The 21,721-nt window shown below is 41.4% G+C and overlaps 1 pseudogene; it reads right to left on the reverse strand.

Moving 5' to 3' along the window:
- Window positions 1–2,014: 2,014 nt before the first annotated feature.
- On the reverse strand, window positions 2,015–16,019 carry LOC147917909 (uncharacterized; annotated as a pseudogene).
- Between the last annotated feature and the right edge of the window lie 5,702 nt (window positions 16,020–21,721).

Genomic DNA, 21,721 nt, shown 5'->3' on the forward strand with positions numbered 1-21,721 from the left:
CAGAATTCCTTTGATGTACTCACCAAGATTCAGAGTCTGACACCTAGACTCTGAAGCTGAGCCCAAGAGTCCCATTTCATCCATTGCCCTGTGTGATTTGCCTTGAGGATGCAAAATCTTGCTAACAAATGTCAAAAGACACTGAAAGACAAAACCAGAATGCTGCTTTATTAATTTACAGTAAGAAGCACACTTGCTAACTGGGCTGGATAGTCGCGTGAGCCTGACTGGAGTGTTGTCTCCCAGAGACAGACCACACGGGAAATAAGGTGTCACTGGACTGCTTGGGGAGCCTGAGTTAGGGCAGGAGAGTAGGTGCTGCTTTGGATGCCAATGGCTTTCTTGTCTGAGCTCTTCATCTCCATGGTACAATGTACCTGCCGGGGGCCTGGGATTCTCCCTCCAGACTGACAGACCTTCATTTATCTCTGTCCCTCACCTGTCTTTGTGCTCCATTTCTTATTAACCTCCTTTGGATTGAAGTGTTTTCCTTTGGTCTTGTTCGTTTGTGAAACTGAGTCCTGCCTTGGTCTCTGATCTGGAGTCTCTATACCTCTCCTGTGATCCAGGTATGTGATGTTTTACTGAATCTCTAAAAACCAAAAAAACAAACAAAAAGTACTCACACTTATTTCTTCCATTTCAAGTTGTAGTAGAGGAAGTGGAGAGACAGGACACCCTTTAATACACCACATTCCACCAGCTGAATCACTACAATGCTTTTGCAAACAGACCCAAAAAGAAAAGCTTTGAACTGAATAATGGGATTCCGTAGCTCTCAGGGCCAGAATCTTCACCCAATGTATCACTTAGCCTTTCAGTAAGATCTTCTCATATTTAAAACAACAAAACAACAATAACAACTAGAAAAAAATAAGAGAATATAGTATGTAATTAATGTCTATTCAATTTAAAAATCTCATGAAAAGGGCAATTTCTAGAAAAATATGAATTGCTAAAATTGATCTACCTGTGTGTATAAACCTTCAAAAATCAACGCAGAAGATATTGTCAAACTTATATAAGTATTTTCTCTTTAAGGGCAGAAGAGCAAAACGCTATTACAGGTGAATTCATTCAATCTTAATAAATAACATATTTTTGTGCTAACAAATGTGTTTTAAAACTTGGCAGAATATAGAAAGTATCCACTTATGATTTAGAAAACTTGACGAAGCACAAGAGAAGAAATAAGGTCCCAATCCAATTGTCTAGGCTTCTTGGGCACCTCTCACTTCCCTTCTTCTGTTGGAAACACTTCCTGTGAGCTGAACTCCTAGCTTCACAAGGAACCCGAGGAGCTTTTGCCAGTCTTGTCCACAGCACTGGGAAAAAGAATAGAGTTCTAGTCCCTGTAGGGTCAGGAACAGAGCGGAGAGTGAGAGGCTTCTTGGTGATGGATCCTAGGACTGGCCACACTTCTGTAGTGGGCTGTCTCAGTGCAGGCACTCTACTCCACCTGATCGTTCTGGGGAAACTGGGACTCTGGGGTTTGGAATAATCCTATGTGATTTTGCCACAGAGAGTTTCCTAGAATATGAGAATGTTCGAGTTGGAAGCAAACTCACCGTGGAGTCCTATTTCATTCTGCACTTTATAACAACCCACCAGGTGACTTTGCCTGTGGTTACATTCCACCAGTGACAGGGACCTCACTGTGTCCCAGAGCATTGATTCCATTTTTGGATGACTGTGACTATGGAAAGCTCTCCTCCAATATTGAGTCAAAACCTGCCTTTCTTTATCTTCAAGTTTCTGTCTTGAGGTCACTTATTACAAATATGATTCCTTGTCCACTCAATGACCCTTCAAGTGGGACTTAGAGCAGAGCAGAGAGAAACATCAGTGCCTTGCATTGCTGTTCTTTGCTCTTCCTAAAAGCTCCAATTCCACCATCTCCCACAGTTTCCTGGGGCACGTGCAAACCTTTACTGCCTCTGATTCATCTCACCCGGTATTGTCTCAAGGGCTAGAGATGTTGGATATCACATTTCCTGGGGATGGTGAGCACCAACCTATCTCACACCCATCTCCTAGGAAAGCACTGTCTCAGGTGCTGGGCACACTCTCCTTTCTAGGCACTTTCTTGATCCCAACAGACCTCCCTAATGTCATTGGTGGCAGTTTTGTGGTCCACATGGTTGCTGACCATACAGGTGAGGCTGACGTTGGGCAGGCTTAGGGGCTGCCTCATAGCTAGGGTCCAGGTGTTGGGGGCTAGTCCTGCTGTCCCTCTCTGTTCCACGTCCCTGAGGAGGCCCTTGCTCTCCCAGGTCATGTTCAGGTCCTCTGAGGCTCCTATGGTCCTGATTCCAGGGTGAAATTGCACCAGCTTGGTGTAATAGATGATGACTCAACCAAGATCTGAGGAATGGGAACTGGTTCCAGGGCAAGAGGGGGCAAAATCATTATAATTGCATTTTTAGAGCACATTATTCATCCATTGCTTCATTTTGTTCCAGAGTGCCCTGCTGGGAAGGCAGGGCATTTCACAGCTAAAGAAATTGAGGGTTAGAGAGGTGTAACAGTTTGTTGAAAGACATACAATGAGAAAGTGGTACAGAATCTCAGTTTCGAGAAGGGAAAGAAGCCAGTCTATTAACTCTCTCCAACACTCACATCCCCAGCAGCCATCACATAGCTGACATCATACCTGCTTGCCCTCCACACACATGATCAGGCCCTTCACAACCCCCAGAGTACTTGCCGGCTCTGATCAAACTTCTTGGGAAAATACCTTCCATATGCAAAATTTTCAGAGAAGGTTCTGGAAACTGACTTAAGATTGTTAATGCTCTCTCACTGAAACTGCAGACATAAAAAGGTTAGGACTTGGAGATAAGGGGGAAGATAATTTCTTTGGAGAGAGCTGTGCTGCTGTGAGTCCCCCCCTAACCAGTTGGGTGCCTGCCTCTCACCTCAAAATTGGTGACAGGGCCTTCAATGAGACCATTCAGAGAGTTGGACCTGTGTCCGCTGCAGCTTGGGGATGCACTGGACAGGTGGCTGATTTATACCTGATAAACCCAAGGGGAGAGATGCTGCTGACACAGCCTTTAGTAAAGTATTGGTTGCCAGCTGGAAGAAATTGCATCAGCATTGGCAAGTCAAATGAACATGCTTTTCATGAACTAGAGGTAGGAGCTTAAAATAACTTTGACAACAGGGCCATCTGGGACTGGATAGCCCCAACAGAGAGAGTCTGTGTGGAAATGGACCAGCCAAGACCAGATGCCAAAGAGAAAGTCATAAGTGGCCATCCTGTGCATTACCTATGACAAGGCAGGTGAGATATCCCAGCATGACAGAGGAGGGGTATCCAAGGAACCTATGAAAAATGCCCATGAGAAAAAGAATCAATCTAAACACTATCAAGCCCATAGAACCCAACTGCCTGACTTCCACAGCAGAAGGAGTCAAGGAAGGCCTTTCCTGAGCCTCCGACCTCCATCCTCTTGACTGCTGCTCTCTCCCTCCCTGCCCTTCTGGACGTGGGGAGAGAGCTCCATCTTTTTGCTGTTCTCTGTAATCCTTGTGGGTCTTTGCCAGGAAATTTTGCTCTGGTCTCCGGGGCTCATTCTCTGCCACTGCTGCACCTGCTGCTGATGTGGCTGTTCCTGCTTGTCTTGGGCCAGGGCAGGCGATGCTGCTGATGTCCTTGGTCCCTGTCACACAGCCTCCCGTGATCAGGTCCCTGCACTAGGACTTTCCTTATTCTGACTTCAGGCAACTTCTGGGCTTCTCAGCACTGTGTCTCCCCTCTAGCAGTTCATGAGAACTTCTGAATCTCCCCTACATGGAGCCCAGGCTGAGGGAAATTGTAGCACTTCTAGAGCCCCTTTCTCTGTATAAACACACTATGCCTTGATTTCTACTAAACAGGGCTCCCTGGGAGTAGGCACTCCCCTCACAGAGAAGTGGGAAGTGGGACGCAGGCTTCCTTGCTTTGGTGTTCCTGCTCATCCTATCTGCAGTTCCTATCCCCTGGCTTGCTCCCACCCTGCCCCACACCTCCCTGCTGTTGAGGCCCTAGGGAATATCATATCACATCCCTTTCAATTTTAATCAGAGTCTCATCCTTAATGCATTTCTTTAATGTTTACTTAATTCAAGAAATATATATAAAACCCCTCTCCTGTCTTACCTGGCATGATTTTAGTGTGTGACTTGCTGAAAGAACTCTATTCTCTGCATCTACAAATTTTGGCTTTGGAAAACATAAATCTCTTTTTTCTGTCAATAAAGTATGGCTCTTGCTTATTTTGGAAGTAAAAACATGGACACAGAGTTCCACATTCTCAGTGGGTTTCTAGCCTCTGCATAAAGCAACAGCTGCCTCCGCCCCAAGTGTGGAGGTTTGTGGGCAACAGGGATCACGGGTATGGAAAAAACACTTAGGAAACCTCCAGACAAGAAGGCCCTTGAACTGACTCTGAGCCCCTCCTCACAATCTGACCACACAATAACACTTGATAAAAGTATAATAAAAATGTTTAATAATGTATCTCAGGTTCAGAAAACTCCAGTTACAGAAACAAGAGGGAAATAAACGGGTGCTAAAGGGAGGAGTGAGATTGGAATGTGTCCCAAGGGGTTATTAGGGCCAGGTATAAACTTCAGAGGCCCACGTTATATGTCCCTCAGCAGAGACCAGTCTCTGTGTGGCTTTGTGTCTGTAGGGATGCTGCAAGAAGGGGCTCCGGTGAATGCAGGCTGAAAGAGTTCCTGTCTTTTATCCTGGGACATCAGCCCAGGATCTGCCACCTGCTCTGGACCATAAGAGGAATCTGTGAGAAACTGGAATCCACACCCTGCACACTGCAGGTGTGTGGATTCTCACTATGTGCTGGAACTCTGATCCCAGAAACTAACCCCAAAATGGGTGAAGCCCTAGGTGCCAGCAAGGTGAACACTGAACAGACCTGAGGGGAGCCTTCCACTGCCCAGGGTACACGTGTGCACTAACGGTTCAAGGAGATTAGAGAAGGAATCAAGCCTATAGTGCAAAACCAAATCATTTTGGAGAAAGAACAGGCAGAAGTGAATGGGAAGAAGTAGAGATTTTGAGCAAGGAAATTGCTAAAGGATATTAGTAAATCAAGATACATATTGACAGTAAATACATATCCATAATCAGATAATATTTCAAGTTTTTTTATTGCAGATCTGCTGCAGGGAAGTGTCAGTGTGAGTCTGTCCGTGGAGTCACAACCCTGGGTGTTTGTGCATGTATGGAGGGGCCTCCTTGACTGACTGTTACACTAAGGGCACTGTGGTATCCTGGCACCTCCAATTCACAGGGGCAGCGGGTGCTCCAGCCCCAGTGGTGGAAGCAGGAGGTTGGTTAACCCCAGACACCTTACTCTTGACATGGGCTGCCCCAGTTTCCCCAAGCTCCTCTTAATCCTTTCCTATACACATCATTTTCATTGGAAAGATCGATCATTTCACACTCTGTGTTCATTTTCTCCTTGTTTAATTGATTGCTTGGTCTAACTCTCTCAGATCCTCATTTGGCACTGGCTTTGCCTGTGATGGGGGCAGTTCTCCACCTAAACAAAATGTGTTACAGCTTTAGCACACACCATAGACAATGAGAAAATTTTATAATAGCCAGAGGTAGAAAAGACAAATCATCTACAGAGGAATGACAGGACAATGACAGAACAGCTGTAATGTATGATGTATAATGGTCAACTTTGAATTGCATGCTCAACTGAACTGTCATTCAAGATGAAGGCCAAAATAAAGACATCACCTGTCAAACAAAAACTGAAAACATTTACCATGAAGAGCCAATCACTAAAGGACCGCTTCATGAATAAGCAAGATGATCTAGAAGGTTAGTTTGAAAACAAAAAGGAATGGTGAGCAGAAAAAGTGGTAAACAGGCAGTAAACTTGGACACAGATTGCATAAAAATCATGAAAATTTATAAATGTGGTACAGAAAATACATAATAAAAATATTGGATAACAATAATATTTAAGACAAGAGGGAGAAGAGAAGAGGGAAAGTGCTCCAAGTTTGTTTTCATTTAATAAAGTGAGTAGAGATGTTGGTTTACGAGTTTGAATTGTATATGTATGTTAAAAATTAAGTCAAATCTCTAATTGAATAGAAACACAGTGTATATATTCCAAAAAAGTGGAGGAAAAAATGGAGCAAAAAATTTATACCTAATTACATGAAAGAAGAAGAAAAGCATAGACAAAATAGAAGAAAAAGACGGATTTAGTAATACAATAGAATTAATGCTGTATGCATCAGTAATCACAGTATCTTAAATGGAGAAACACCTCAGCAATTAGACATGGACACGCATAGATTGCATAGAAAACTCTATCCACCTATAAAGTATTTACAAGAGACATTATTATGTATAAAAAGGGTTATATAACAACTCTAAATATACTGGCAATGTATGAAAGTGCTTTTAATAACATAACCTCACGATACATGATGCAAAATTGACAGAACTGTATGAAACAAAAGACAAATCCATTGTCACACTAGGAGATGTTAATACAAGTCTCGGTAATTGAAAAAGCATGCAGACAAGAATGACTAAGGAGAGAGATTTGAACAACACAATTGATAATTTGATTTAATAAATAAATAACAAGCCTAATAACCAATAATGAGAGAATGCATATTATTTTCAAGTACACATGGAACATTGATGAACTTGACTACATACTAGGCTACAAAGCAAGTTTCAGTGAAGGTAGGAAGGAAAGGAAGTAAAGATGGAAAGAGAGAAAGAAAGCAAGCACTTGTTAGAATTTCTCATTTCTCACAGAGATGCGGCAATCTGTGTTCAGGGAAGGAAAGTGACATTCTCAAAGTCACACAGGATCTGGGAAAGAGTAGAATTCGTTGCCATTAGTTGCAACCCAACCTCCACAGTACTGAATGAGCTGGACACTTTTCAGTTGAGTTTTGGCACCCTGAGTGGACTGGAAGAGGGATCATTAGAAGGAACGTCACCCCTACATTGCTCTACACTTTGGGGAGGAGTGGGTGTTGAGGGAGTGATGGTGTGGGTGGTGCTACAGTATTTCTCCTTACCATTCTTAAAATCCTTAACCCTTTCCTGGACATCTCTTCAGAAAGAGAAGGGCAGAAAGGAAGGTGGAAACCTGAGGGTGGGCTCAATTCACACTACAATTTCCCAGAGATGCAGTAAGCTGCCACTGAGCAGTGGTCCTTCTCTTGTGGGTACCCCCTCACCATAGCAATAACAGAACTTATTGAATGTATCCCTGCTTCTGCTGGCAGGAGCTGGAGGAGAAAGTGTCCCTGCTATTGTGGGCTCCAAACAGACATATGAGGACAGAGGAGACAGTGCAAAGAAATGGACTTGGGTTTGATCCATGAGTTGAGAGGGAACTACAACTGTTAGTTTCCCAGTGTGATAATGGGGGAAGAGTCAGAAAAAAGGACAAAATTTTAATGTATGGACAAAATGTGTGAGAGTTTTAAATTTTGTGTTATTTAAATATATGTTTAATTCACCTTGGTTACAGCCACACTCTCCCCTGGCTTTATTATCTTCTGCAGGATTAGACCTAGTGGACCAGAGAGCTCTTGCTGCCCTCTTTCTCTTTCTAAGTCTTCTTCCATCTTCCTCATAGCTGTGGCTCACCATCCAGCTTCTGGGGTGGATCCTCCCCTGCAGCCTGAGGGCTGAGCCTCCTCTATCCCTGGTTCCCTCCTTTCTAGAAAGTGAGGAGTCTGGCTGGGCTGCTATTTAACCCTCCCTAGCCAGAAGTCCCTACTCTGCTAACCCCTCTAAGTACTTGCTTCCCCTTTCCCAGGAGAGGGAAGTTGGAGGACAGGACTCAAGGACCTGCTCAGATCCTGGTATTCAGACAGCAGTTCTGGGAAGGAGGAGCCCCTGGGAGGGCAGGGAAAGGGTGGGAGAGCTGATTGGCAGCTCCCTGCAGAGGAGAAGCACTGGGCAGGAAGAGAAGATACCCAACCCAGGACAAGGTCACCCACCAGGGAGCCTCCTCTGTGAAAGGAGGGGCCTGAGCAGACCTCCTCTAAGCCCCCTACCAGCTATGACATGCTGGGAGTCATGAGTCCACCGAGACAGACTCTCCTGTTGTTACTTCAAGGCTTCCACTCTGTCTCTTCATCCTGTGCTGTCCTATTCCTGTGTCCTGACAGGGACTGCCAGCTGGTGAGCCTGTTTAGGGCACCTTCAAAGAGAAGATCTCTGGCAGTCCCTGTGGTCACTTCCTCAGCCCTCCAAGGAGGGAAGGAATCCTCCTCTTCAAGCCTCCTCCATCTGACCCTCTGTTTTCTCTGTCTCTGTGCTTAAGATCCGTTGTAGTAGTTTGTTAGTCTGCCATAACAAAATTCCACGGATCTGGTAACTTAAATGATAAAAATTAATTTCTCAGTATTCTAGAGGCTGGCAGTGCAACATCAAAGAGTCAGGAAGTTTAGTTTCTTCTGAGGCCTCTCTCCTTGACTTTCAGAGGCCTCCTCTCGCTGTGTCCTCACATGACCTTTCTTCTGTTTGCATGCATTCCAGGCATTGCTTTTTGTCTCCAAATTTCATTTTCTTATAAGGACACCAGTCAGATTGGCTTAAGGTCTACTTTAATGGTCTCATATCAACTTAATAACACCTTTAAAGGCCCTATTCCAAATACAGTCACATTCTGAGGTACTTGAATATATGAATTTTGTGGAAATGAAATGTAGCCCATAACATGGATCTCGGAAGCCAGTGCCCTCAATTCACCTGGTGAAGAATGTCATCTCCTTCCCCACAGCGTATGGAATCGTGGTCTGCAAACCGGACTACACATTAGGCCACAAAGCAAATTTAAATAATCATTAAAGACTTTTAAAGAATATTTAAAACTTAAGTTCAAATTGAAAATAATATTCAATATTTATATCTTCTTCTTCTAACTTTAATACAAATTGTGTAGAAATCAATAAACAATCATTAAATAAGGCCACATTTTTGGAAATTATAAAACACACTCTGAATAATAATAAAAATAGTGTAATATATACACATTTATGGACTACAACTAGGACGATATTTAGAGACATTTTTTAGATTTAAAATATTATATTAGAAAACAAAAAAGCTAAGAAATCAATGAGCAAATTTTCCAATTCATAAAATGAGAGAAAAGAATAAACTTGGAGCTTGTAAAAGGAATCAAATACAGGATAAAAGCAACAAATAATTCAATTGAAATAAAGATACAGTAGAGATGATCAACAAAGCCAAATCCTGGGGGCAGGGTGGGGAATTGGGGAGACGTTGTTTAGGGAACAAACATGCAAGCAGTAGATAAGTCCTGGAGGTCTACTCACAGCATAGTTATCATAGACAACAATATTATACTGTAAACTTCAAAGTTGCTAAGAGACTAGATCTTAATTTTTCCCACAAAAAAGAGAAATAATAATTATTTGACTTGGTAGAAGTATTAGCTAACACTATGGCGGTAATCTTATTGCAATACATACATGTATCAAATCAATGTTTTACACCTTAAACTTACACAATACTATTTGTCAATTATATTTCAATTAAGAAAAGCCAAATACTGAGTTGTCAAAAAGATAAAACAGTTGATACACTTTGTCAAGAATGACCATAAAAAAGAAAGAGAAGGCCCACAGCTAATTTCTATATAAAAGAACACAGCTATAGAGGCAGCAGAGATGAAGGAAAGAGTGACAACACTATACTGAACACTTAGCTTAGATGGACAATTTCCTAGGAAAATATAACCTCCTAAAACAGTCTCAAGAAGAAATATAAAACCACAAAGTACTATTATTAAAAAAAAAATTGCAACAGAAGTTACAACTCTACACTGGGGACAGCAAAACCTTAGATGCTGATTGTTGCAGAAGTAAATTAATTGAATTCATTCAACAGATATTAGTTGAACATCTAAATGATACAGGTAATATTCATCAAATTATCTCCATTGCCTTTTCCTAGACTCTCCTGCAGTTAGGTTGGATCATGTGATCGAGTTTTGATCAATGGAATGTGATCTTAATTCTGGGAGGAGAGAGTTAAGAACTATGTGCCTCTTCCTGTCCCAGTGGCTTGAAACAAAGGACTACAGTATGGTAGAGCCACATGATGGAAGGTCAGCTGTTAAGGAGACATGCTAACTTATAGGAGACAGTGATGTGATTGAGAAATAAATTTTTGTTGTATAAAATCTTGAGATTCTAGGGCTGTTTGTTACAGCAGGTGATATTAATTATACTGATGAATGCACCCAGGTTAGGTATTCTTCTAGGGTCTTGGGATACATCTAAAACAGACAGAACCTGCTCTCCTGGAGACTATATTCTAGTTGAGGGGAATGGGAGATCGACAAACAGTAATACAAAAAAGACGTAATTACACAGTGTATTAAAAAGGTCGAGGTACTATGGAAAAAACAAAAAGTAGAGCGAGGAAAGGAGGTTCAGAAATTCTGGAGTGGGGTGCAGACTGGCATGCTCCTCTTTGAATAGGGTAGTCAGGGTGGGCCTCATTGAGAAGGTGAACATTTTCACAAAGAGTTGAAGGAAGTGGGAGAGTCAGTCATGCTCACTTCTACCAAATGTTCCAGCAACAGATAAACTATATACTGTACAAACTATTGTGGAGAACAGAAAAAGTAGGAATGCTCTGCAATTCATTCTATGAAGCTTGTTTAAACTTGATACAAAATCCAATAGTACAGAAAAGTAAAAGAAAGGAAAATTATAGCTCAATCTTGCTATAATATAAAGTTCTCAAAGAAAATACTAGCCGACCAAATCTAGCAATGTTTAGAAAAGAAAATCCAACTTCATAACCAAATTGGACTTATTCTTGGAATGAAAGGATGGTTTAACATTGGAAAAACATACTTGGGAACAACTCCACATTATCAAGTTAAAGGAGAAGAATCACATGATTATCTCAATAGATCTAGACAAAATATTCAGTAAAATTCAATTCCTATTTTTCACTAAAACTCATAGAATCCAGGGGTAAAGGGGTACATGTGTACAGTGTATCGTGATGGATGGCAACTAGACATTTGGTGGTGAACATGGTGCAGTGTATACAAAAGTTGAAATATAATGATGTACACCTGAAATTTATATAATGTTATAAATCGATGTGACCTCAAAAAAGAAAAAAAAAAGAATCTCATAGAATCCAGAAATAGGAGGATGTGATTTTACTGGAAGTGTTAGTGGAAGTTTGTGAGCTATTTCTGGAAAGTGTCCTTAAGGGAAGTGGTCTGTCGTTCCTTGTCTCTTCTTCCTTCCTGCTGATTAGATTATGACGTGATGGGCAGAGCTCAAGCTGCCATTTTGGACCATAACAACAAGACTGAAGGAACCAGGGTTTCAAGACAACGATTTATAAAACAGCTGGGCTTCAGTAGTTGTTGCTATGACCTGTGAAAATAACCTTTAATCTCTATAAAATAATCTGTACTTCTGGCTAGTCATCTTACTTAAAATTTTTTAACCCTATAACAATATTTAAATTAACTTTTCTGTTTTCTGAAAGAAATAGGTACTTGTGAATTTTCTTTGTTAAGCTAGAAGGTGATCATTGTTACTGCTTCCTTTTCCCACGTGCATGATGAGAAAGAAACTCATAACTCCACTGAGTTTATTTAGACAAAGAATCTCATTTCATTTAATTAAAATAACTCTAATGAATATATAATTACAAACAGATAAATGCTCTGAAGGAATAGAGCATTTAGAAATTCTTTGAGAGTTTCTAACATGGGATTCTTAGTTTAGGATGAGGATTAGGGAAAAATCTCTGTGATATGGATGCCTGGTCTGAGGTTTAAAAGGGTGAGTAAAATTAATTAGGGAAAGGGGAGCAGGAAGAGCTTCCTAGGGATAGAAAACAACACGTGCAAAGGCCCTGTGGTGGGAGGAAACACAAAACATTTGAGAAACTGAAAAGCAACCATTTTGATGTCAATCCAGGAGCATGACGGAGGACGGAGAGAAATGAGAGTGAGGTGGAGAGCAGGGGAGACACTGTACGGCGTTGCAGTGCATGTTAAGGATGCAACATGGAATCCCTAAGAATTGATGACATGATAATATATGCTTTTTTAAAAGATCATCCTGTCTTCAGTACAGAAGATACATCAGAGGGTGCCCAAGACTATGTGGGAAACCCAACTTAGTTGACTGCTGCTGCTAATGGGAAGATGAAGAAGAGAGATGACAGGTTGAACTAGGATAGTGGCAGTAGTGATGGAGGAAAGTGGATGACTTAAGAGATATTTTGAAAATAAAATTGAGATTACTTACTAACGTATTGGCTATGGAGTAGAGGGAGAAGAAAATGTCAGTTGGATGGTGGCATCATTCACCAGAGCGGGGGATATTGGAGGAAGACCAAGCTTATGTGCTCAATCTTGAACATACTGAGTTGCCTTTGAGACATGCAAAGGGAGCTGTCAACTCACCAGTTGGGTTTAAAAATTTAGAGCTCAAGGGTCTCTAGACCTAGAGCTCCAAAGAAGTCTGGGCTGGAGATATAAGTTAGGAAGGTATTGGTACATGGATGAATCATTCAGTAAATGGTGATGGGGTAAAGGACTAAAAGTTTCAGAAAAAAATAAAATTATAACCTTATAAGTTAGAACTTATGCCAATGTATATTTCAGCTGGACAAAAGCTCTTATCTATAGTTGATCAGAGAATCCCTTAGAGAGTGATTTGCAAACACACGGCTCAGGCTCCATCTCAGTCTACTGAGTAAGAATTTCTGGGAACGAGGCACTTGAATGAGTGTTTTCAGTGTACTTCTGGTTATGAACCATTAAGTAAAAATTTATATGGAAAAGTAAAATATGAAAAGTGGTAGAAGAAAATAAATTAATATTTTTATAATCATAGGATGGAAAATAGATTTTTAAGTACGTCTCTAAAGCCAGAAATAACAAAGATAAGGATCCAATAGTATGAGCACAGAAAACAATTTCTTATCAGCAAAGAAAGCTAGACCAAAAGTTAAAAGGAAAGAAATGTATGGAAATTCGTCACATTTATGACAGCAGCTTGATTATCTATCTGCAGAGAGGTGAGGCTCTGTTCTCCGTTTCCCACTCCACCCCACACCCCAAAAGAGGGGCTGTTAGCTTGGGTGGATTGCAGGGTTTATTTTCTAGGTGTTGCAGTTTACTTGTGTGTTCAAAGGGAAATGTATGGATTTGGCCATTGTTCTTCTCTTATTCTTGTGGCTTCTGTATCCTTTCCCCCATGTAGAAAGATCCTGAGCTCCAGGGTTGGCCTTAGAGAGGAACAGGGTTCTATAGATGTCAGTTATATTCAGTGACGTTGTGATGGAATGAATCAGTGGCTATTTACTTTTAAATTCATTAAAATTAAATAAAATAAAAAATTCAGTTCCTCATTCATGTTACACAAGTAGCTATTGGCTACCAAAGTTGACAGCACAGATATAGAACATTTCTGTCACTGCTGCAATTTCTGTTCAACAACTCTGTGTTAGATAACGTTAACATCAAAAACAAATGGAGACCAGCCTTGAAAATTCCCTGAGTGACAAAACCAGTTTAGTTACACAAGAAAGGCTTAATTTGCTTATTTTACAAAACTAACTTGACCTTTATCATTTCTTGTTTATGCTTCTGGGAATCATAAGTAAAACTGAAACTCTTTCCCAAGGTTGATATGAGGTAACCACTGATCAGTTCCCTACCATGTAAGAAAATTCTATTATTATAACTAATCACTGTGAAGAATAAACAGTCACTACTTTCTCACTGTAGAAGCTGCTTTATAACACTATACCCCTGAGCCTCCTTTTTTGTTTTGGTTTATGTGCTCCTGTCTTTTTGGTGTGTGCACAATGAACTCTTACTAATTTCTACTTTGGCGATTTGTTGGTTTTACTTCTGTTATTTCTGAACATTTGACAATGTTAACGGGTGATTTTTTCATCCTTTTTAAAAATGTCTGTTTAGTATTTTTAGTTTGTAGCAGAAAGCACTTGACTTTAGAGTTAGAAAGATCTGAGTCTGGTTCTTGGCTCTACATGAGCTGCTTGACTTTGAACTTATTCTTAACTATAAAAATAACTTGAATTGTGGAGTCTTTTTTTAAAAAATTATAAATAGTAAATATAACATACCTTATATAGTGTTCACAGTGAGCTCTTGAGAAATGGTCATTATAGGGGGCCAGCCCAGTGCCATAGTGGTTAAATTCACTTGCTCCTCTTCAGAAACCCAGGGTTCACGGGTTCGGATCCTGAGCACAGACCTACACACCACTCATCAAGCCATGCTGTGGCAGTGTCTCACATACAAAATAGAGGAAGATTGGCACTGAATGTAGCTCAGGGACAATCTTCCTCACCAAAAAAATAAATAGTCACCATGTTATTTCTTCACTGAAAAAAAGTTCCTTTGGTAATGGTCTTCTTAGTTGGAGACTAGTCCAAATATAATTGTTAAAGGTTGATGTAATTTTAAAGCTTTAAGCAGTTTTTTGTTTTTCTTTTTCAAAAAACATTAATAGAGAAATATTTTGAAAATTATTGATAGACTTTTTTCCCTTGGGTTATCTGAATACATTGAATGCATGGCTTTTACCTAGTAAACTGGAGCCAAACATGTGCCTTGAGAGATTAGGATTTGATATAGAAGAAATGCAAACACCATTTGCATTTCTTCTATAATGCAATGAGAGTCAGAGAGAGAGAAAGAAACACACAGAGAGAGAAACAGACGCAGAGACAGAGAGACAGAGACAGAGACAGACACAGAGAGAAAAGACTCTGTTGGCCTAAGCTCATCACAGTGCAATGAGGAAGGAAAGAGAGAGCAGCAGCGACTGTAGAAGCCAGCTGAGGTGCACTCGTCCATGGAACCTAGTCATGTGTGAACTGGGGAGGCCAGCGTGGGGAGGGGTGTGGAGTGGACAGGTGGTGTGGGCTGTGTTGACTGAAATAAAGAGTCCAGGTGAAGGTTACTTAAATGAGTCTATTTAATAATCAAGGTGAGGAATTGAATCCCAGGAAACAGTCCAACCGAGTATTATGAGGAACTGCTCAAATGTGTGTGAGTTTAAGTGCAGCTTATATCTCTTTCACAAAACAGTGTGCTTGCAGGGAATAGGAAAAAACTTACAACTAGATTTCACATAGGTCAAAAAAAGGATTAGGGTACATCTGGTTTTTCTCTAGATTATAAATTAAGGGTAACATAAACAGGAATTCCTTTGTTACACATCAATCAAGTTCAGAGATGCTGAGGTTTTCTATGTGTGGAGGGAGGCAAGGACACGGGTCATTAATTGTTCCCTTAATCTCCAAGAAATGCAGTTGTGGATGTAGGAGCTAGATACCCTCTATCTTTTCCTGTTGCTGGTTTCTCCAGCTGGCATCTTCACTCAACCAATGAGACCAGGGGTTGTAGATCATTTGGACACAGGCTGAAGATGGCCTGCATAGCTTCTTCACAGTACAGCATGGATTGTTACTGTACTGACTTAAAGCCCATGCAGTCTGCTTGCTAGATCCACCCATTAGACCAGGGAGAGGGATCCCAAAAATCTTTCCACAGCTGTCACCATCAACAGTGACATGGAAAACCTGGTTAAATTCTATTCCTCCAGTTAACTCAATCCTGGTAGTACCCACTGTCCTCCCGGGTCAAGTTCTCGATCCTCAGGGACGTCATGTTGGGCACATGGACCCTCTGTTTGTACTTGTCCTGGAGGCTGACCCAGGTTGGAGCCTCTTCTGCCCCACTACGGACATGCAGTGTGAATCTGTAGTTTGATTCATAGCCAAAGCCCCACGAGATCTCCTCCAGCTCAGCTCCTGGCTCTTTGATCCCATGAAACAACACAGAACCTCCTCGGATTCCCTTCAGAGGAACATGGGCTCTAGAATCCTGAACTCCAGAACCATGTGCTGCAGAACTCTTGACCCCAGTGCTGCAGACACCTAGGGCATTGGAAACAGGAACCATGAATGTCTTCTCATTGAAAACAGCTGTGAAAATCTTCCTTTTTAAATTGAATACATCCAGTCTAGCCTAGGAAGACTAGGATGATTCTAGGAAGGCAGCTGGTATATAAAATTGAAATAGACCTCTGTTCAAATTTCAGATGTAGTCCTGTTGACCTTGGGTTAATTCACTGAACTTGATAAGCCATAATTTCCTCTCCTGCAAAACAATTTCACAATGCTTACCTCATAGCGCTGCTACACGGGTGAAATGAGAGCAAGTGTCCTAAGCACCCAGCATACTAGTCAGGTTTCTTTCCTTTCTTTCTTGTTGAGGGCACTGACTAGTGCCCTCAACAATCCCAGGCTCGGTCAGTTGCTCCGTGCTGCAGAGTATGTGACCAATGAACTGCATTGGCTCCTCCTGAGCCCTGAGCTGCCCCATGACCACAAATCCTGGGCCTCTGGTCATCCCTAGACAATTCAAGGAGACTTCTGTTTTTCATCCCAGCCCAGAGTTGGACCATCAGTAGTGCCACAGGAGCCAATCTGCTCTCGTCTTGAAAGGACGAACGATCCCCTGCTTTCAAGCAGGTGCAGGATTTACTTGGGTCTCTCACTGCCCGACAGTGTAACCAGCTTACCAAATCAGCAATTTCTTCCTTGTCTCTGGTCTGTCTCCCTCTTGCTTAAGTTAAACTCGTTCCTTGCTCTCACTGGGCCAGAGAATAGCTCATACTGTGGCTTCATGGGCAGCACCCTGCAAGATAGGTTCTTCCTATTTATTAATTAATGCACTCAACCAACCACCTCCTAGGAACAAGGCCCTTCGGGACACATGAAGGAGTAAGATGGGGACCAAGTCCTCAGAGTCACATTCACATTGGTAGGGAGAGATCCAATATGGAGCTAACTTGTTATAACGCTGAATACCAGAAAGCTTTAGTAGAAAAAAAGATACAAAAAATTTCAGAGGAGAGAGAGGTCACTTCTGGCCGCGGAATCAGGAAAGCCTTCATGGAGGAGGTGTCATGCGGACTGTTTTTCCTGGCTGGAAGCATCCCAGTCCCTTCAGCTTCTCTCAAGGTGGCCCATAGGGGTCACCTTCAAGACCTACATCAGTGGAGTCAGCAGAGTGCCTGTTTCTACCTTGAGCCATCCAGGTCAGCCTCCTCCCAAACTCAAGGCCCCTTTTCCATCTGCCCCTGTCTGTATCCCATTCCTTTCTGCTGCTCATCTAGTCCAGGGGTAGTTCCACTAGAGCTTTCATCATGCTGTCCCGTGTAGCATGCCCTGGAGGGCAGGGTGGACACCCTGACGTGGGTCCATAGGAGCTGAGCTGAGAGAAGATGGATAAGATTTGCTGCAAGGGACTGGTCTCTCCAAACTACTCATGACACACATGTCCCAGCTGGTCCCAGGACACAGTGCTCACATATCATTAACTGTAGAGGACAGAAATCCACATTATCCCTCTCAAGCTTCCACTCCCTCCGTTATGCGTCCACAGGATTCCAGGTGTCTTAGGATCACTAATGTCTTGAGGAAGAGGATTCCAGGAAGCCCTGTACCAGTTCAGTGTGTTGACTGCAGTGGGGGATTCTGTCTGCTGAGGGAATCTTTCTGGTGTGCAGAAGCTGGATGAGGGCCCAAGTCCTGTAGCAGCCATAGTGCAGGAAGTAGTGACTCCAGGGTGGCAGCTGCCTCTCCCAAGAGTAACACCCCGGAGGTGGACCCTGCATCAGTCTGGCCAGGGCCTTCCAAGTGAAAGCTCTTCCTGTCCCCACTGCTCCCCAGCCCTTGTCCCAAGGTGGTGGACATGGGAGAGCAGCAGGCTTGAGGTAGAGGAGGTTCTGGCTGTGGGTTCGGTGTTACAGGAAGCCCCAGCACTGATTATGGAGTCACGTGTGTTAGGAATATGGGTCTCTCTGGAAGGACAAGGTGTAGGGAGGTGAGGCAGCAAAGGTGATCTGAAGCTGCTGGAGAGTTTCTTTAAGTCAAAGGTGGAAGCTAAGAATGACAAGGCTGTCCCTGAAGGCCGCATCCTGGGCATGGCTGGGGAAGCTGAGGCCTCTGTACAGCTGCTACCAGAGCTCTCCCTAGCAGCTGAAGAAAAGCTGATCTCCTTGGACACACTCAGTGGCAATTCTCTAAGAGAGCTAAGGCCCATCTATTATCACAGCTCTATGAAATCACCTTTCAGGCCACACACGGCCACTTTCCAAGGCATGGCATAACCTGGAGGAGGCTGAGCAGTACCCACTCCTGTGTCCACCACCTCACAATCCCAGAAGCCGTTTTCACCTCTCAGCAACTAACTTTTTGTTTTTTCTCAAACAAGGGCAAAACACGTTTCCTATTACCATCTCTAAATCCTGAAGAAGCCTGTTACACTGCATTTATATAACTCAGGAAGGCTGCTTACATGACTTTTACCTGAAGATTTTCTGTCAGAGCCAACACTGAGGAGCAGCCAGAGCCTTCTTTGGATTAAGAAAGGGCAGGAGCAGGGCCAGCCTCATGGCGTAGTGGTTAAGTGCACATGCTCCACTGCTGGCGGCCCGGGTTTGGATCCCAGGCATGCAGTGATGCACCGCTTGTCAGGCCATGCTGTGGCGGCATCCCATACAAAGTGGAGGAAGATGGGCACAGATGTTAGCTCAGGGCCATTCTTCCTCAGCAAAAAGTGGGGGATTGGTATGGATGTTAGCTCTGGGCTGATCTTCCTCACACACACACACACACAAAATAAATAAATATTAATAAAAAATGAAAAGACAACCTAACAATTGGGAGAAGATATGTACAAATCATACATCCAAAACGGGGTTAATATCCAAAATGTATACAGAACTCATACAACTCAACATTTAAAAAACAAGCAACTCAATTAAAAAATGGACAGAGGATCTGTATAGACATTTTTCCAAAGAAGACATACAGATGGCCAACAGGCACATGAAAAGACGTTCAACATCACTAATCATTAGGGAAATGCAAATCAAAACCACAGTAAGATATCACCTCATGCTTATCAGAATGACTATTACTAAAAAGATGAGAAATATGTGTTGGAGAGGATGTGGAGAAAAGGGAACCTTCAAACACTGTTGGTGGGAATGTAAACTGGTGCAGCCACTGTGGAAAACAATATGGAGATTCCTCAAAAAATTAAGAATAGAACTACAGTATGATTCAACTATGCTGCTCCTGGGTATTTATCCAAAGAATACAAAAACTTGAATTTGAAAAGATATATGCACCCCTATGTTCATTGCAGCATATTTACTATAGCCAAGACATGGAAACAACGTTAAGTGCCCATTGATGGATGAAGGGATAAAGATGTGGTATATACATATAATGGAATACTACTAAGCCATACAAATGAATGAAATCTTGCCATTTGGGCAACATGGATGGACCTTGATGGTGTTAGACTAAGTGAAATAACTCAGATGGAGAAAGACAGATAATGTATGATTTCACAAACATGTGGAAGATAAAAAACAACAACAATAACAACAAACAAACACATAGATACAGAGAACAGAGTGGTAGTTACCAGAGGGGAAGTATGTTGAGGGAAGGTGAAATGGACAAAGGGGATTATTTGTACAGTGACAGATGGAAACTAGACTTTCGGTGGTGAACATTATACAGTGTATACAGAAGTTGAGTTATAATGATGTACACCTAAAATCAGTATAATGTTTTAAAGCAATGTTAGCTCAATAGAACCAAAACAATTAGACCTAACAGACTTCTATCGAACACTCCACCCTCTATCTATTGATCACCCTCCATCTATTGACTGCTATTTAGCAGTTTACACATTCTTCTCAAGTATGCATGGAAAATTATTCAGAAAACACAACATCTTAGGCCATAAAACAAACTTCAATAAACATAATAAGATTGAAATTATTGGAAGTATATTCTCCAACCTCAATGAAATAAAATCAGAAATCAGAAACAGGAAATTTGGCAAACTCACAAATACATGGAGATTAAATAACACACTCTTCAACAACTAAAGAGGAAAATAACACATCACAAGGGAACTAGAATCTACTTTGAGATGGAAAAAACTGGAAACACAATATACCCAAACTCATGGAATATATTGAAATCAGTACATAAAGGAGGATTTATAGCTACAAATGCCTATATTAAAAGAGAAGAAAGATCTTAAATCAATAACCAAAACTTCCAACTTAAGAAACTAGAAAAAGAAGAGCAAACCAAAATCCAAACAAGCAGAAGGTAGAAAAAAAGGTTAAGTATTTTATTATATTGATATATGAAATTTTGATTATCAATTTAACAGTTGATAAACATTTCAGTTATTTTCACTTTTTGACTATTATGAATAATCTTAAATTTTTGTGTGAACGTGTTGTCAATTTTCTTGGAGTATACCTAGGAGCAGAATGCTAAGTATATGGTAGCTGTGTGATGAACATTTTCTGGGAATGATAAAATGTTTTCCAAATTGGCTGCACTATTTTACATTTCCACCAGCGATGAGTGAGGGTTCCAATGTCTCCACATCTTTGTCAACACTTGTTATTGTCCAACTTTTTGCTTCAAAAATACAAATAGACTGTATCTAGTGAGTATGAAATGTTACCTCAATGTTGTTTTGATTTGCATTTCTCTAATGACTAATGATATGGGACATCTTTCCATGTGTTTATTAGCTGTTTGTATACCTTCTTTGGAGAGGTGCATAGTTGAATCCTTTCACAATTTTAGAATATTAGTGTTTTTGTCTTTTTACTGTTAAGGTGTTAGACTCCTTTATGAACTCTAGATTTGTTGTTAGTGGTGACGAGTAGATTCCGATGCCTAGCAGCCCTGTGTACAGCAGAGTGGAACCCTGCCTGTTCTTTTTGTGCCATCCTCTCATGTTCTAGCACCCTATCAGACAATACTTCACTGCTATTAATAGGGTTTTCATGGCCAATATTTTGAAAGCAGGTGACAAGGTCCTTCTTCCTAGTCCTTGTTCTGGAAGGTCCTCTAAAACCTGCCCAGCCTGGGTGACCCTGCTAGTATTTGAAACACTTTCGGCATTACAGCAACACATCACCACCACAGTATGACAACAGACTGATGTGTGGTGTGGTTCCCTGACCAGGAAATGAATCTGGGTCATGATGGCGAGAGTGCCAAATCTTACACCAGGCTGGCTATGTTTTCTGGATACTAGACCTTATCAGATAAATGACTTGCAAATATTTTATACCATTCTCTAGAGTGTGTTTCACTTTTTTGATGGTGTCCCTTGAAGCACAAAACATTTTAGTTTTATTGAAGTCCAATTTATGTATTCTTAATTTGATTAGTGGTACTTTAGCTGTCTTATCTAAGAAACTATTGCCTAATCCAACATAATGAATATTTTCATCTATGTTTCTTTAAAGAGTTTTATACGTTTAGCTCCTATACTTAGGTCTTTGATTAACTTTAAGTTAATTTTTGTATATGGTCTGAGGTAAGGGTGCAACTTCATTCTTCTGTATGTGGATATGCAGTCTTCCCAGCACCATTTGTTTGAAACACTGTTCTTTCCCTCATTGACTTTTCTGGCCACCCTTGTTGAAAATCAATTGACCATTGATGTGTGGGGTTATTTCTGTTCTTTCAATTCTATTCCAATAATTTATTCTCATTTCAGAACTACATTGCCTTGATTAATTTAGCTTTCTAGTAAATTTT

This window comes from Ceratotherium simum, chromosome 2 (genome assembly GCF_057802395.1).
Source record: "Ceratotherium simum simum isolate JZ-2026a chromosome 2, ASM5780239v1, whole genome shotgun sequence".
Taxonomy (NCBI): domain Eukaryota; kingdom Metazoa; phylum Chordata; class Mammalia; order Perissodactyla; family Rhinocerotidae; genus Ceratotherium; species Ceratotherium simum.